We start from the raw sequence: 15,834 nt of genomic DNA on the forward strand, positions 1-15,834 counted from the left end.
CCCCCTGCACCTCACAGTGGCTGCTGGCACTTGTATCAAGGGGCAGACAGGAGGAAAAGCACTGCATGCGCTCCTCAGTCCTCTCAAACTCCCATGTCTGCTGCCAATGCAGTTACTCTCATTGGTTGCAGGTGGTGTCCCGTGGCCAAAAATGCTGACAGGGAAAGTCCACGTGCAGGCTGTGCAAGTGTGGAGTAAGAACACTGCTTCTTGCACACAACCAGCAGAAAAAGTGTTGGCTTTAAAAACTTGACACTGGCTACATGTTACCCTGACAGCCAGCAACTCTTTCTTATGGAAGAAGTTCAGGGCATTGATGTCTCCTGCTGCTCATTTCAAGGGTCATCTGCTAGCCTGCAATTGAAGGCTTTTGTGTAAAATGCTGTGACAATGTCAGCTGTAATTGCATCAGTCATGCCACACAACAAGACAAATGTGACTGGAGATAGCGTGTCAACCTCAGAAATTGCTTAAGACTGAAAAGCAAGTGGAGAAAACATCAAGTGTTCAGACAATTATTTCACTATAGTAGGAATAATAACAGCTCTCATTTCCTACACACATTTCTCCTGGGAGATGGTGCAGAAAGCTGCCAAAGTCTCCTCCCTTCCCCATGGGATACTATCAGACTGAAATAAAAACACGGAGTAAAGGTGTGCCATTTTCTTAAGGGAGGCTGAAACTGCAAGATGCACCTACCCTGGACACAGAAGCATCCCTGTTGCAACCTCCAGTCTTCACAGCCCACAGATACCTGCCTCTACAGAAAGTCTAGTTCTGCTAAGATATATAACGAGGCATTTTGCCCTGCCAAACTCATCTGTAAGAGAGAACACAATGACTTGTCCCTGTTTCCTTCTGTGAGCTGTGGACACACCTCTGATACAGTCCTGTAACAATAGCATCCTGACTGCACATGAGACTGGCAAGCCTGTGCTAAAATGACCTCACATTATCCCCACAGGAAAGGACAGGGCAGGTTTCCACCTCAGCAGACTGTTAACCTTGTACCAGCGCCGCCTAGACCAAGCAGAAGGTGTGGGAGGGATTCTTCCTCCTAAAATTAAATAAACCTTATGTGAAAAATGCCATTTTCAATGTCTTGAGCTGTCAATTGCAGGAGAAAGTGATATTGATTTCTACAGAAACTTTATTTAAGTGAGTGACCTATTAAATGAAACTTATTTGACACCAGATGACTCTTGCAATTTAATTCCTGAATGAAGTGATGTCTCCAAGGCTTTGTGATGTTCTTTATCTTGAATGATGAAAGGCATTTTTCTTACAGCCATTTGCTCCTGTATCCCAGGGTCTTTGCAAACAAAGTCCTCCAAAGAATCCAGAAGGCTTATACCTTCATTAGCAAACTCCAGCTGATAAACAGATAGCCCAGCACACACCAGTCCTTAGGAGTAAAGCTAAAAGGTGCAAAGTGCCTTAGAAGAACTGCCAGACTTTCTAGCCTGCCACTTGAACGAGGGTGCTAAGGAAAGCAGGCAGATCCAGGACCTCAGCTGCCACAGGCTCTCCAGTCCTGGCCCTGGCCAACGCTTGCCCCAGGGAAGTCCAGCTCAGTGCCAAAAGGCCAGGGTGACCTCTCAGCCCAGGGCACAGAGCCCTTCTTGTCAACAGCACCCTGAGAGTATGGAGCCTGCTGCTCTCACCACAGGCATATCCAAGAGATGTGTGCAAGGGGCAGTGCAGGCTGCCTGGCCCCAGGGAGCTCCCTCTTCCCACCCTGGGGGCACAGCAAGGCATCCAGCCCTCTGAACCCCACCCTGACCAACACGGTCCTTAGCATCACTGCTCCAGATGCAGCCCCTGCACTTTCTGTCAACCTGTTTAATGTCAGTGCAATTGCTCTCCTGGCTCTTCTGTCTGCACCACGGTTAATTCCTCAGGAACGGTCTGCCAGCAAGCAGCTTCTGGGGATGTGCACCAAACTCCTCCCTTGCAGGCAGACTCCACCCAGGGGCCTGGCAGTCACTCTGCCCTTCCCCAGCACCTGCTGCCAACCCCAGCTTGGGCACAGCATCCCCCATCACCACCCCGGGCTTGGCAGTCTGCAGACGCTACCAGTCCTGCGGAGATGTCAGCAGGACGCTGCCTGGAGGGCAATGACAGGCCCGTAATTTATAAAAGCAGCAAATAAACCTCCTAAGCCAGCAGTTCCTTCTAAATGCAAACCGAACGCATCACAGCACCTGTGGATATGCTGCTCCCCAGATGCCCTGCAGCAGCCTCTGTGGAAAGCAGTCTCACAAAGGGGATGGGGGTCCAGGAGGCATCCAAACAGACCCACTCTGCCACCAACTCCAGCCCCCTGGAAAAAGCAAGTCTGCCACAGGCAGCTGCGGGAATGCCAGCACCCACTTAGAGCCCCTCCAGAGACAGACAGCTCACACAGCCCCATGCCTGCCCTCGAGAGGGAGGCACCCCAGCAACAAAGAACCCACCCTTGGAAGGGCCAAGGAGTTCATCCCTCTCATAAAGGCATGGCCACTGCCTCCTTGCCTGTTCCTTGCAGTCTCACTCCGAGCCTGTCAGCCCTACAGGGCAGAAACCATGTATCCCAGAATGTTTGGGCAGCAGCTATGCTTGATCTCGTTTGGCCTCCTGCACCCACTGGAACAGAAACAGCAAACGGAGACTGTGCCAGCCTCACACAGGTTTTCATTGCTGCTTCTGCAAGAAACGCGCTGGCACTGGGGCTGGGAGGCATTGGCAGGAGCTCACCAGTGCCAGTAGCGTGCTGTCTGCAATGCTGTTGTGATGGTGTTGGGGATGAGCCTGCCTTCTGGGGGATGCTCAGACTCTAAAACCTCCTCCCCTTCCTCCTGTGCATTTCTTTCCTCAAGTGCCTCAAGGCAAAGCTAGAGCTGAGAAGAGGCATTTGCTTTTCAGTCCAGCCCCCTCTGCAATGGGCCTTGAAGAGCTTGTTAGCTGGCTGTGAATACAGAGCTGTCTGCCGTGCTTCAGAGACCACTCACTTCTGCTTACAAAAGCTTTTCCACAGTTTGTTCTTTTAAAAGAAGCCAATTTATTTTTATTTGAAATCTATAAGAAACAATTGAATAGTAAAACTGTCAGATTCCAACTCTTTCATCAAAATGGCTTAGTCATGTCTGGAATGTCAGCACTGAGTAACAACCCAGGCCCTTTGCATCCTCACACACCCAAGTGCTCCTGCTATGGGCATCAGGCAAGCCCTGCAGAGCATTGAGCTCTGCAGCACACCCTGCAAAGTGCTGCTTGTGCAAAGAGAGTCCTAGTGGTCCTTCTCACTCAGGAGCCCTTCCCAAGGGCCCTTCATGGGCAGAGACCCACAGTTACTTTGTGATTTTAATCTCTCTGTTCCCAAAAACCAGGAGCTAAGACTGTCCCAAGTTTCAGGAAGCCTTTTTCCAGCTGTGTGCCACGTAGCATTCACAGGAGTACGAGGCAGAGCACCTTGCTGTGTACAGGAGGATCGTTCTGTGGTGTTCTGAACCATGTGTGGGACAGGCAAAGCCACAACTTGGTTGTGCATGTGCTCATGGGAGTACTCCAGGAAGTTTTGCAGCTCAGCAAACAGTTCAAGCAAGGCTAAGGAGGGGAACAGAAGAAATGCCCATGGGTCTGGGCTGGATGGCAAAATCTCTCACTGATACTCCTTCCTTCTGGGAGGCCTCAGACCATGGCACTGGATCCTGAGCAAGCCTTGGAAGGTACAGTTGCCATCAACAAGCCAACAACACATTTAAAACGAGAACCATGCTCCGAGCAAGAAGCCATCAGATGAGCTGCTCCCTCCCAGTAGCTCTCAGCAAACATCCCAGGGGCAGGAACAGCAAGTAGAGGCCCCTGTGCACCCAGGTCCCCTGGGACCATCAGTGCAGCGTTATGGCCCAAGGAGCATCCAGCTGTGCCCTTCCTTTTTACCACAAACCTGCTGTCATCCCACCTCTGTCCTGTTCAAGAGACAGCACAGCCTAGGCACCAAGTGCTTCCCCCAGCAGGCAACCATCCAAACGGTTTCTGTAAAACTACTTTGTATATCCGCCCTAATTTCAGTTTAGTCACGGCAGAGCAGCCCACAGGATTTGAATGCAATTTTCTCATTGAGTTATACTAAATCCTTCAGGGAAGGAGCCAAAATTATGTAGAAACCATAAAAAATAAAGCAACATTTCTAGTCTGCATTTTACTTTTTATTATTATTTAGAGTTAACCTTTTCTGCTTCTAAAGCATAAATTCATTTTACATTCCACTATCAGATATGGGCCATAAGCTACAGGAAACATGAGATGACGGTTTCATATACACATGAGCTAAAAGATAATGGGGCACCCAGTGGTCATTGCTCCTCAGAACAAGACCCAGAGCAATAAATTCACTCAGACACACTAAACTGTTGTCCACTTGTTAAAAGACGATGAAATGATGCAGATGAGACATGGATTATACTGCAACTCACCCATCTTAGCTCAGAGTGCTTCACTGGCAGTGGACAGCCAAGCAGTTTCACCCCAGCAGAGATTCTCCCTCTGCTCCCACGGTCATCTCCATCAGATTTAAACACAACAGCTGGAAATCTGTGACATAAGAACTTGGACAGTAAATACTACAGCACATAAAAATCAGAAGACCGGATTTAAAACAGATCTGCTCTTTGCTAAGCTGCACAGGGCACCACTGCCTATAGGCAGCACTGGAGGCTGGAAGGAACTGCTCTTTTCCAAAGCATCACGTACAAGTTGTCATTCCAGGGGCGGAAAATGGGCTTGACGGATGGAGAGTTAAATTAATTATGACCCTTTCCGTGTTAGCTGCCTGCAGGGGTAAGTTACTGAGGGCTGGCAAGCAGCTGCCAGGGTCACTGCTCTCACGCCCAGCCTGTCTGCTGGAGAGCAGCACAGCATTTCCTGCCCGCAGCCCAGCCAGACCCAGCACCACCACTCCAGCCCACTGCACCTATCCAGCTCTGGGGCTGTGCTCCCAAGAGTTCTTATAGCACAAGAACTAATGTAAGATCATTCCAACCTTATGGAGCGAGGAACTGAAATGCTAACTATAGCCTCAGATGGAACAACAAAGGGGACCAGTTTGTCAATGTATGCTGATGGTAGTTTGATTTTCCCAGGAACCACAGCCTTGCCTGTCCTGCTGGTAGTGCCTCTGCACAGACAGTACAGACATGGCAGCGCAGGATCCTTTTCAGTTAAGCTCTGATGGTATCAGTATCTAACCTGCTTTGAAGCAGAAGAGGTTTTCCTGGTAGTGCACAGGGCATGCGCTCTCTCACAGAAAGGAGTAACTAGTTTAATCACCCTGTCAGTTCAAAGCAGCGGCTTGTGCCACAGACCAGCAATTTGCCACTGAAACCAATTCCTGCCAAAGGTGTTGGTATGCTGCTGGAGTCTATTACAGTCTCCACATACAGCTGATGGGCTGCCACACTGATCTCTCACAGCTGTCTACTGATAACTGACAGAGTACATCCTTAAAGACAAGTTTCCCTCATCTAGTATGTTTGTTTTCTCTTCCTGCTGCCTTTCCAAATGCCAAGCCTTCTTTAGACAGAAAGCACACAAAGCAGAGTTTAATTTATAAAACACTACTTTCTTTCTGAAATTTCAGCAAAGCCGAAACTTGACTTGAAAATTAACATCAGCTGCATTTACTCTACATGTAATTAATTCCCTTCATACCAAGTGCTACCTCAGGAAATAGAACAAGTCATAAACGTATTCACCTGTCATTAAAAAAAGGCAGACAAAGTAAATAATTCAAGAGATTTAAAAATAAATTCACACTTTCATAGAAACAGACTTCCAAGCTGCTTTTCATCTCCTCTTTGCAGCATCTTGCTGTAATAGAACAGCGATACAAATATAAAGGGAGAGAACATGGAGCAGGTCCTGGGCCTGATTAGCTTGAAAACCAAAGGAATCTGCAAGGACAGAGCCCTGTGAAATACACATAGAGGCCTCCTGGATTTGCAGTCAGGTCCAAAGAAACCAAAACCTTGATATTCTGGAAAAAATACAGGCTTTCAATGCAGGCAGGGCTTCTTTGAATGGGATGGGGGAGGGAATCTCTGGTGCCTCCTCAGAGCTCTATGAAATGGGATATACAACTAAGTTGTTTAACAGGGAACCCATCAGCTTTGCTATTGCATTTATGATGTAATTTCATTACTGTTTTGGTCCTGACTGGCACTTTCAAGCCCTACCTTTATTAACAGCATCCTTACTAGAATGGGATAGTACTGCAGGTGCAAGACACTCCCAGCATCAACAAGGAGGCTGGCTGCATCTGCTTTTCACAAGGTTCTGTGTGCATCTGAAGGAGGCCAGGAGATGGACACAGTTGCCTGGCTCCACTGCTGTGGACTTCTGTTGACTGGGCAGTCATGGGCAGAATGAGTCCCAGGGTGGCACACCAGCAGCTGACCCAGGATAATTAGCTATATTCCCTTAACACAGAAATAGGGGGTGGCCCACCACATATTACTATAAAATACTAATTGATCTCTATCGACAATAAGGCAAAGATGACCATGGCCACAGGCAAGCACACTGGCATGGTATTGACACGTCTTTGCACAAATGCCACATCTTGCACTCGCTGTATGTGCATGTGGTGCACTCCCTGCTGAGTTGCATTAACTGGTGTTGGACTGCAATGCCAAGGGCAGCTCAAGTGCTTTGCCAGACACATCTCCCAAGGCAGTGTGGTCCAGTGCCAAGGGTGATACATACTTCATGTCCTTCTGGCTAGATGTAAAAGCAGGTGGCTGGCTGGTGTGGTCATTAAAGCCTCCCCCAGCCATGGAACCGTGGGCTGTTGCCACTGAGGTCCTGACCAAGCCGCCGGGCAGAGCCTGGGGCTGTCCGGGACCTGGGTGCCAGCAGAGCTCATTGTGGACCAGTGCCCAGGAGGACACTGCTCAGGGACCTGTCCCAGACAGAACCGACCCTTTGGCAATTAAAAGGCATTTCAGGAATGATGGGCTTGGAGATAATGCCTGTGTGTCCCTAAAAAGAAGGAGGAAGAGTCTCTCCTGACTCCACCAAGCCCAGAATATTCTGAATCAAGGCACTAAGGCCACATAGGATTGCTGCTCCTTCCACCCACCAGCATGTGCCTGACTTTTCTACACAGAATTAGGAAAAAGAACTCCTAATACCAGGTAATAATGATCTATCACTTTTAGTATCTTCAAAATCTGTAGAAATTTATTTCCTAGAATATTTGAAAATTACTCTTTGCTATTAGCTAGCTAAATAACATCTTTGATGCTAAACAGCTTTCCAGGGGCATTGCAGGTAGTTCAGATCAGTAATTATCCTTTGGGGTAGCAGTCACATAATTAAGCATTCCTCTGCAGCTCTCTCAGTCTCAGACTGGAGTCATCCCTGGTTCAGCACTCACAGACTGAGGCAGGGAGCTGTGCAGAGGCAGAGTCTGTGACTTTTCCAAGTAAAGAACTGGCTTTTAAGTAGACAGAAATCAGGTGGTATTTTGCTTGTATCTTTCCCAGTGCCTGATCCCTGATTTCCTCCCTTGCCAAGCTATGCTCTCTGCTTACAGGTCAAATGTGGTTTATTTTTGAGAAATTCTTTTTTTTTCTTCTTCATAGGAGTAGCAACAGAAGCCGGAAGTTCTTTGGCCTCTAAGCCAGAGTTGTCTGCAGTGCCTTCTTGCTGAAGTCAAGAGGCTTCCTGTCAAGTGAACCTAAATATACCTACCTCATACAACAAAAAGAGTGAAGCCACCTTCCAGCCAAGAGCAAGAAGCAGCAATTCCTGGCAGCTCCATCCAGAGCAATGATACCATAATGTTCTTTAATGCAGTTTCTGTGCCCAAAAGGGCATCCCACTCCCACTGACTGAGACAAAAAGTCAGATAATTCCACGGCACAAAGGAGCCACGTGGACATTATTAAACACTACCCAATGACTTTGTGCTGAGTCCCCTAGTTGAGCAGCTCTGCGGCAAGATGCTCTCAACTCCTCATCAACTACAGGAGCATGTGGCTTCCTGAAAAGGCTGCATTTCATTCCTCACTACATGAAGAGCTCCTGTTGTCTCTTAGTTCAGTACAGAGTACACATATTCATATTGAACAGCACTTTGCTCAAATGCTGCATCAGCCAAACCTCCCTATAGCCTGCCTGCTTTCCTAAAGTCTTTCAAAAAATGCTTCCAGCACGTGCTGGCAAGAGGCAGGTTCACAGCAGGCCTGCAGCATCAAATACTCAGACTTCATGATGCAGGCCTGGTAGAGCAGAGAGCCAGCATTCAGACTGGCCCACAAAGGGATCCTGCCAGCACCTCTTGCTGAGACCGTGTGAGACATCAGTGTTCTTTGGGCCCATGAAAAACGGCTCACTGCTGGCTGTGACAGGGAGGAAAAAACTGTCATAACAATCCCCGTTCCCTGAAAGTGTTTCTCCTTGCAGTGGTTCTTGGGGGAAGGAGACAACAATACCAGGCAACAGCGGGTGTGAGCTATTGCTACACCTCCTGGAGTGTGGTGCAGGAGTAGGAGAGCTCAGACCATACTCCTGCATGGCCTGTAATGGCATGCTGAATTCTGGAGATCCCCTAGGAGCTGACTGAGCAAAGACTGAAGAGGGGTTGCGAAAGATGTCCTCAGGATCTAGCATGGAGAAGAGATGGATGTGGATCTGGAAGCCTGGTGCAGAGCACTTTGGTCATCAGCTGGGTGTGAGGGCGTAAGAGCCCCATATCAGCACAGCTTCTGTCAGAGCTGTTCTTGGTCTGCCTCAGTACCTACCACTCCTCTGCTTGGGAGGAGGGAGAAGAGCTTCTCTTTGATAGAATTTCATCTGTTCTCTGCTGCAATCTCAACAGCAGGATGGAAGCAGATAATGTGCAATTTGTTTTAACTCAGCTTTATCTTGTCAGTCCTAGCTATAATATTGCAGCAAGCATCATTCTGAAGAACAAAGATGTGATGGTGCAGGGTGAGATTCTGCAAACCCTATTGATTACACCACAAGTCATCACTATAAATATTTGAAGGAGAGAAAAACCCTTGTTCTATCTAAACATGTTCATGTAACAAAATGTGCAGTTGAGAGTGAGTGAGAAATGGCTCTAACAGGACACAGATGCTAGAAAGCAAAGCATTTAAGCTGCTTACCTTTCAACCTAAATAACATCCATTAAATGGAGCATTGTAGGACTCACACTGTGAAGAGAGAAACACAAAGGGCTCAGTGTGCAGGATCCTCAGAAGCACAGACAGTATGTCATGCAGGAGACACTACGTTCCTAATCACTACAGCAGAATTAAAACACTTTCTACAGCTCCTTTTGGGGCCAAGAACTGCTGCAAAATCGAGATGATGAAGCCTAGAATTTCTGGGTGCACCTGCGCTGAGTGGAGGAGGGCGCTGACAGCATTTACAGACACGAGGACACCAGTGCAGCAGAGCAGCTTGTTTACACCCTGCTCATTATTCCAGGTTTGTCATTGTGCCAAGACTGTTCTCACTGTGGAGGAAGCAGAGAAAAGAGGGTTGCCTGGCAGTCCCTGACCTGTCAGCTCTCAGGAAGGACCCTGGGCTCCCACTCCTCTCTGGAATAAAAGTCAAATTCTGGGAGAAGGCAATGCATGCAGTCAACACTGGCATTTAGCAGCTGAGTGCTCTTGCCAAGTCTGTCAGGGTGATTTGCATGGCCAGTGGGCTGCCCTCCCAAAGCCAGACCAGTGGTGGCAAACCTTATTTCTCTCCTTGTCTATAGGAAGCAACCCTGATTCATTCGTTCAGCTTGTATTGATCCTCTTTTCTTTATTTTTACGAGAAATGAATTGTGAGGAGCTTTTTCTCTGTTTAAACTTGAGGAGATGCTGTTCAAGGACTTGCTGCGATGTTTCTCTATCTGACAGCTTTATTGGGTAATAGCCACTGATGGTATATGCGTGCACAGACAGTCAGACCTTTTATACTATGTGTTCCCATAAAAATGATTGGTTTTAAGGTGTTATTCTGGCATTGTTGTGATTGTACCATGAGACCAAGCAGCCTAAAAGGCAGATGTGAAATGAAGGCAGATTAGTAGGCATGCATTGACTCTCCCCGTCCTCCATGCCCCAGCAGGGAGAAGCCAGGCTGCTATCTGCCTGCTGAAGACAGACAGTGTGGAAGGGGAAAGCAAAGCTCTGTTGAAGCTCTATCAGCATATAATATTCAGACATCCCAGCTCCCCCAGGGAATGGCCATATCATATTTCCCTGCCATCCTGAATGAAGCCAGAGGGATTGGTCTGAGCCCAACAAGCCAAACACAGCTCTTCTGTCACCTGAGGCACATTCTGCCCATGACAGCATCCCTGGCACAAGCCACAGAAGTGCCTGGGCAGACAGTGCTGGGGCTGTTCTTCAGCAGGGAAACAACCAGACCTCACCACCCTCCAGGGCCTTGGGAAGCCCATCTCTTCCCCTGGCTCTCCCAAAACAACGGAGTAGCCTGTGCACTGCTGCAATGAGAGCAGCTATTTATGCAGACAGCTAGCTCTACTTATGGCATGGTTTGACTGGATAGTCACTGAGGGCTCTCATATTTATTAGCATGTTTTAAAAGACTATTCACTGTGCTCAGCATGTTGGAGGGGTTTCAATCCTACTGTTCCTAAAGCAAAAGACAGTCCCCCTTAAAAGCAAGACTGAAGGCATAATTGATGCTACTAGTATCCACATTACTCCAATTCCAAAAGAGAAACTGTACTTTTGTGAATTTATTAGCCAGTGCCATTAACTACCATTAGTTAATTATCACACATTAATTGTAACTGGGATTTCAGATGATTTATAGTTTTGATTGCTTGTTTTCTTGTCAGTGGTTTCAAAATCTCATCCAACCAGAAGTGAAAAAGTTTACATGTTATGCCAGGGATGGCTGGATCACTTTGGCACCGGTAAGTGAAGGTAATGAGGAAGAGTCACTGATTATTTCAAAAACGAAGAACAGATGTTCCACATATTAAAGAGCTATTATGCTAAGTGTCATTCCAGTGACTTGTGGGAGTGGCACACTCATTTGACTAAGATTAGCTGTTCCAACAAGGTCATTTATGCTTTAATGTAATTAGTTATGCCAGTATTGATAAAGAAGAAAAAATACAACCTGGCAATGAAGCATCATTACCTCATCACAAGACTATCTCCTTGAGTTCAAGCTTTCTCAAAAATCCCAGTAGAGTCCAGCTCACATATAACACAAGATTTTCTTCCTTCCTTTTCTGTGCTGCAGGACAAACGGGGATGCGTCTGTTGAACCCAAGATACCAATAAGAAACCAGAGGGTTTCAGAAAAAATGTCCTGGGAAGCAGCAGAATGGCTAGAGAGCCCAAGAGATCCTTACCCAAAACAGCATCTGGGAGAAACAGCTCCATGCACTTAGTGACTGAAATTATATTGACTCCAATTACCCCTACTGTAACTTGGTTAACTTTTCCTCGGGCTGGTGCACCAGGCAGGACTTTGGTCCAATAACTAAAAAATAAAGCCTCATCAGATTTGGCACTGGTTTTCTGGGCTCGACCCGATACAGCTGTCACGATCAAGGGGCCTAGTGTTCCTGGGAGCTGCTGAAAGGACAGGGATTTTTTTTTCTACATACATATTACTACGGTTGAAGCAGAAGCCGTGCCAGCCTATGCTCCAGAGGCACGTTTTTCTTGATATCTCCAGGTCACCGTAGGAAAGACTGACGCAAAGTCTCAACGCCTGCAGACCGTGCAGCCAGGCAGCTGCCGAGCGCAGCCTCCCCCGCAGCGGGCTGCGGCAGCCTCACCCCCTCTTCGCCCCTTCTCAGCCTCTGCCCTTCAGCAGCACCCCGAGCGGCAGAGCCAGGAAGCCTCTGCCTGTCCCGCCCCGGTCTGCGCAGAGCCAGCGGCCTCTGGGCTGCCACCCTGGAAAGGCTTTCCCTCCTACGAGCGGGCGAGACGAAAGCCCCGGGCCTTCTGCCCGCGGCGGGAAGAGTCAGCCCGGTACGCCGGGGCAGCAAGGGGCAGGCGGGACCTCACCGGCGGGGAGGCAGCCCAGCCCCGCAGGCGGGCAACCGCCGGACAGACGGAGCCACCGGGAGCAGCGCGGCCGGCCCGGAGCGGACCCGCCCGCGCCCTCCAGCCGTCCTCCGCCTGCCGCCCGCGCCCCTCGGCGGCGCGCCCACCGCCCCGCCGAGCCCCGGCCCCGCCGCCGGCCGCAAGCGGTGAGGCGGGGAGGAGCGGCAGAGCCCCCGGCCCCGGGCTCCTGGCCGGGCGGTGCCAGCCCCAGCCCCGGGGCCGGCCGCGCCTCCTTCCTCGCCTGCTCCAGGAGCGCAAGATAACGGACCGCGGGAACGGGACTTGTGCGTCCGCGTGTGCAGATGGCTCGTGCGACCTGCAGGAAAGCCGTTCTAAAAGCTTGCAACGTATTCAAATAGCCTAGCAGTAAGTTTTCAAACAAACAGCTGTTTCAAGAAACCCGGCTCCGAATCCACCCTCTCTTCTCCCCAACGCGTGTCAAATCTCTATCAAATGCTTGCCACCTGTTTCCACTTCACAAGCAACCAATCCTTGTTCATCAAAGTAACAAAGCTGTTTTCAATTTGAAAGCAACAAATCAAAGTTTAATTATTTTGTCCTTCAGAGCTTTATGCTATCTTTCACGAAAGCTTTTTCAGATACGAAGAACTATCATTGGCTGGCTTAAAAAGGGAATAATTGACTGACAGCTGAAAAAACACTTCTAAGGACAATAGTATTTGTCAGTCTGGTATTTTTCACTCTAAAGACAAAACGCATTTTATCAACACCCTGAAATTATTTTGTCAACAAAATTCATTTTGTAGCATTACCTTCATCTGTCAAGCTGACAGAACATTCTCCAGAGTGTTTTAAAAACCATTTTTCTAACACAATTAATTTCTGCAAAATTAAGTTTTGCCTTTTAATCATATGTGTGGGAAGGTGTTGCAATACATGCACAGGGAGGTGTGAACAGCAGCGCCATTACCTCATGCACAACCAGAAAGAGGCCGTGTGTACAAAATACTTGCCGGTAAAAGATTACACCAGCCCGAAACAAGTTGAAAAGAGGTACGACAAACCAGCTAGCTACATGTAGACAAGAATCCCGCTTGAGTAAATCACGCTTTTACAAGTCACTTGATCTCACTGAAAACGTTTCAAGGAGCGTTATGTAGAATACTGCACAGCAATGAGAGAAAGGAGTGTGTGCATACACAAAACAAAGCATTATCACCCTAAAACAAGTAGCATCTACGCGATGGTTCTATCACCCCACGGCAAGGGTGACATGGAAGATGTACCAGTACCCCACACAATGGCAATACGTGCAGCTAATGGAGAAGGACCTTTTATACACTTGATACATTAATGCTGGTAGCAAACAAGCACTGTGGTTCTATGCCATATAGGGAACTTTCAACGGGAAATATATTTCAACGGGAATTTTTCCAAATGCCTCCCTGTCACTCAGACACCAAATTCTCAAATATTTTCTATGTTTCCTCTCAGAATATCTTGACTGCCTTTCTACTTTAATTTAGATTTCTAGCAGATATGTAAGTGGACAATTTTCCTTGTGCCCATTTTGTTTTTTTGAGAAAATGATCCACAAAGAGGCCAAATAACTTTCCCAAGGCCATGCATTCAATCAGCACCCGGTAACAATAAAACCTAACCTCCCTGCCTGGCAGTGCATCCCCTTAGGCAACAGTATCAGGGAAAGTTACTCACGCATTGCCAGAATTACACATGTGAGGAAGTTTCTGAAACTTTAGAAATGAATTTATGGGTGACTGAAATACATTTCCCAAGAGCTGTATGACTGTGAGACATTCTCTGAAATCAGCTGGTAACTGGAGAAAAGGCTTGAACTGAAATGTAGGTCTCCCCAGCATTCTAGCCCTCTATTCAGGAGCGCAAACCCACAGATGCTCACAGGTATAAATATGAGAGTTGATCAAAAAAGTCAGACATGTAAATTTATACTATATGCTAAGAAATGCTGATAGCTGTTACTCCTGGAAACACAACTTTCCATCAAAAGTCTCTCTTTAACGTTGTTTCTACATCTTTTACCAGTTCCTATCATAAGCCTCAGTCTCAAAAGGTGAACTCAGGGTGTAAGCTTCTGCCTCACACTTTGGTTTCATTTTTCTAATGTTCTGCAAAGCACTTTCTGAATTCCTGGACATGGATTCAGGCTGAAGAAAGGAAAAGCTGCTCAGCTTCAGTGAGGAAAAGCCAGAACACCCACACAGGTTTCAGAGCAAACACAAATTCTTTCCAGGTGTGGCAGTGTCTGTGCGGTTCTTTATGACTTGCTGCCCACTGTTGTATAGGGTTTCCATGGCAAGGTTTTGGTAGTAGAGGGGCTGCAGGGGTGGCCTCGATGAGAAAAGACCAGGAGCTGCCCCCGCATTGGACAGAGCCACTTCCAGCCGGCTCCGAGACAGATCCACCCAAAGCTGAGCTCATCAGTGGCAGTGGTAGTGCCTCTGTGATAACATATTTAAGAAGGGGTAAAAACTGCTGTGCAACAGCAGCCAGGAGAGATGAGTGAGAAAATGTGAGAGAAACAACTCTGCAGACCCCAAGGTCCGTGAAGGAGGAGGGGGAGGCAGTGCTCCGTGGTGAAGACCATGGTGAGGGAGGCTGTCCCCCTGAAGCTCATGGAGGTCCATGGTGGAGCAGATGTCCACCTGCAGCCCATGGAGGACCGCACACCGGAGCATGGGGATGTGCTTGAGGGAAGCTGTGTCCTGTGGAGAGCCCATGCTGGAACAGGCTCCTGGCAGGACCTGGGGCTATGGGGGACCCACACTGGAGCAGGTTTGCTGTTTCTGAAGGACTGTCTCCCATGGGAGGAACCCCATGCTGGAGCCGGGAAAGAGTGTGAGGAGGAAGGAGCAGCAGAGACAACGTGATGAACTGACCGCAACCCCTATTCCCCATCCCCCTACACCACTTGGAGGGAGGAGAGAGAGGAGTTGGGAGTGAAGGAGTGAAGTTTAGCCTGGAAAAAAAGGAGGGCAGGAGGGAGGTGGTTTTAGTGTTGTTTTTCTTTCTCACTATCTTATTCTATTTTTAATTCACAATAAATTAAATTAATCTTCCCCAAGTCAAGCCTGTTTTGCCTGTGATGGTAATTGGTGAGTGATCTTCCTGTCCTTATCTTCACACAGGAGCTTTTTCATCTTATTTTCTCCCCCTGTCTTGCTGAGAGGGGGAAGCGAGAGAGCAGCTTGGTGGGCACCTAGCAGCCAGCCAGGGTTAACCCACCACAACTGTTAATGGCTGAGCTGGAAAACTGGAACCTCAACTCAGTGGATGATACAGCTGCTTCTCTCTTACCTCTGTGCTGCCTGCTGCATGCCCCAAGAACTCAGACCTTCAACGCCCACTCACTGTCATGGAGTTAAAATCTGATACATCCCTTCCCTGTCCTGTCTGCACTGGGGTTTTGTAATCACTGCCACTCAGCCCCTCTCCCATCGCTGTCTTCTTACCAGCTCCTGATGCTGCTAAGGTTTTTACAGTCACAGTCACATGAGTTAAATAGACTTGCTGCCTCTGGGCTCCTTTTTGACACTGAATCATTAATTCATTAACCTGTTTTTCATATTTCTAAACAGAAACAGACATGACTAGTGTGCATGATCAATACTGTGTTCTCTCATTCCTCTCAATTCCCATCATTTTAGAATCTTCTCTGCTTTAATCTTAGGTCTTTTTAATAGGAATTGGTTTTGTGAAGAATTTGACACTTCATTATGGCAACCCCATGCTAATAGACTTAATAATTCAG

At 48.0% G+C, this 15,834-nt stretch overlaps 1 long non-coding RNA gene across 3 annotated transcripts in view; it reads right to left on the bottom strand.

Moving 5' to 3' along the window:
- The window catches only part of LOC138690586 (uncharacterized), a 166,187-nt gene that overhangs the window by 110,132 nt on the left and 40,221 nt on the right, over positions 1–15,834 (bottom strand). For 2 of the 3 annotated variants that reach the window (XR_011329376.1, XR_011329377.1), the window contains exon 4: positions 4,458–4,575. The exons of the other annotated variant lie outside the window; for it this stretch is intronic. This is a non-coding gene — a long non-coding RNA (uncharacterized lncRNA). The remainder of the gene's footprint in view (positions 1–4,457; positions 4,576–15,834) is intronic. 3 annotated transcript variants of the gene reach the window in all.

This window comes from Haliaeetus albicilla, chromosome 22, assembly GCF_947461875.1.
Source record: "Haliaeetus albicilla chromosome 22, bHalAlb1.1, whole genome shotgun sequence".
NCBI lineage: Eukaryota > Metazoa > Chordata > Aves > Accipitriformes > Accipitridae > Haliaeetus > Haliaeetus albicilla.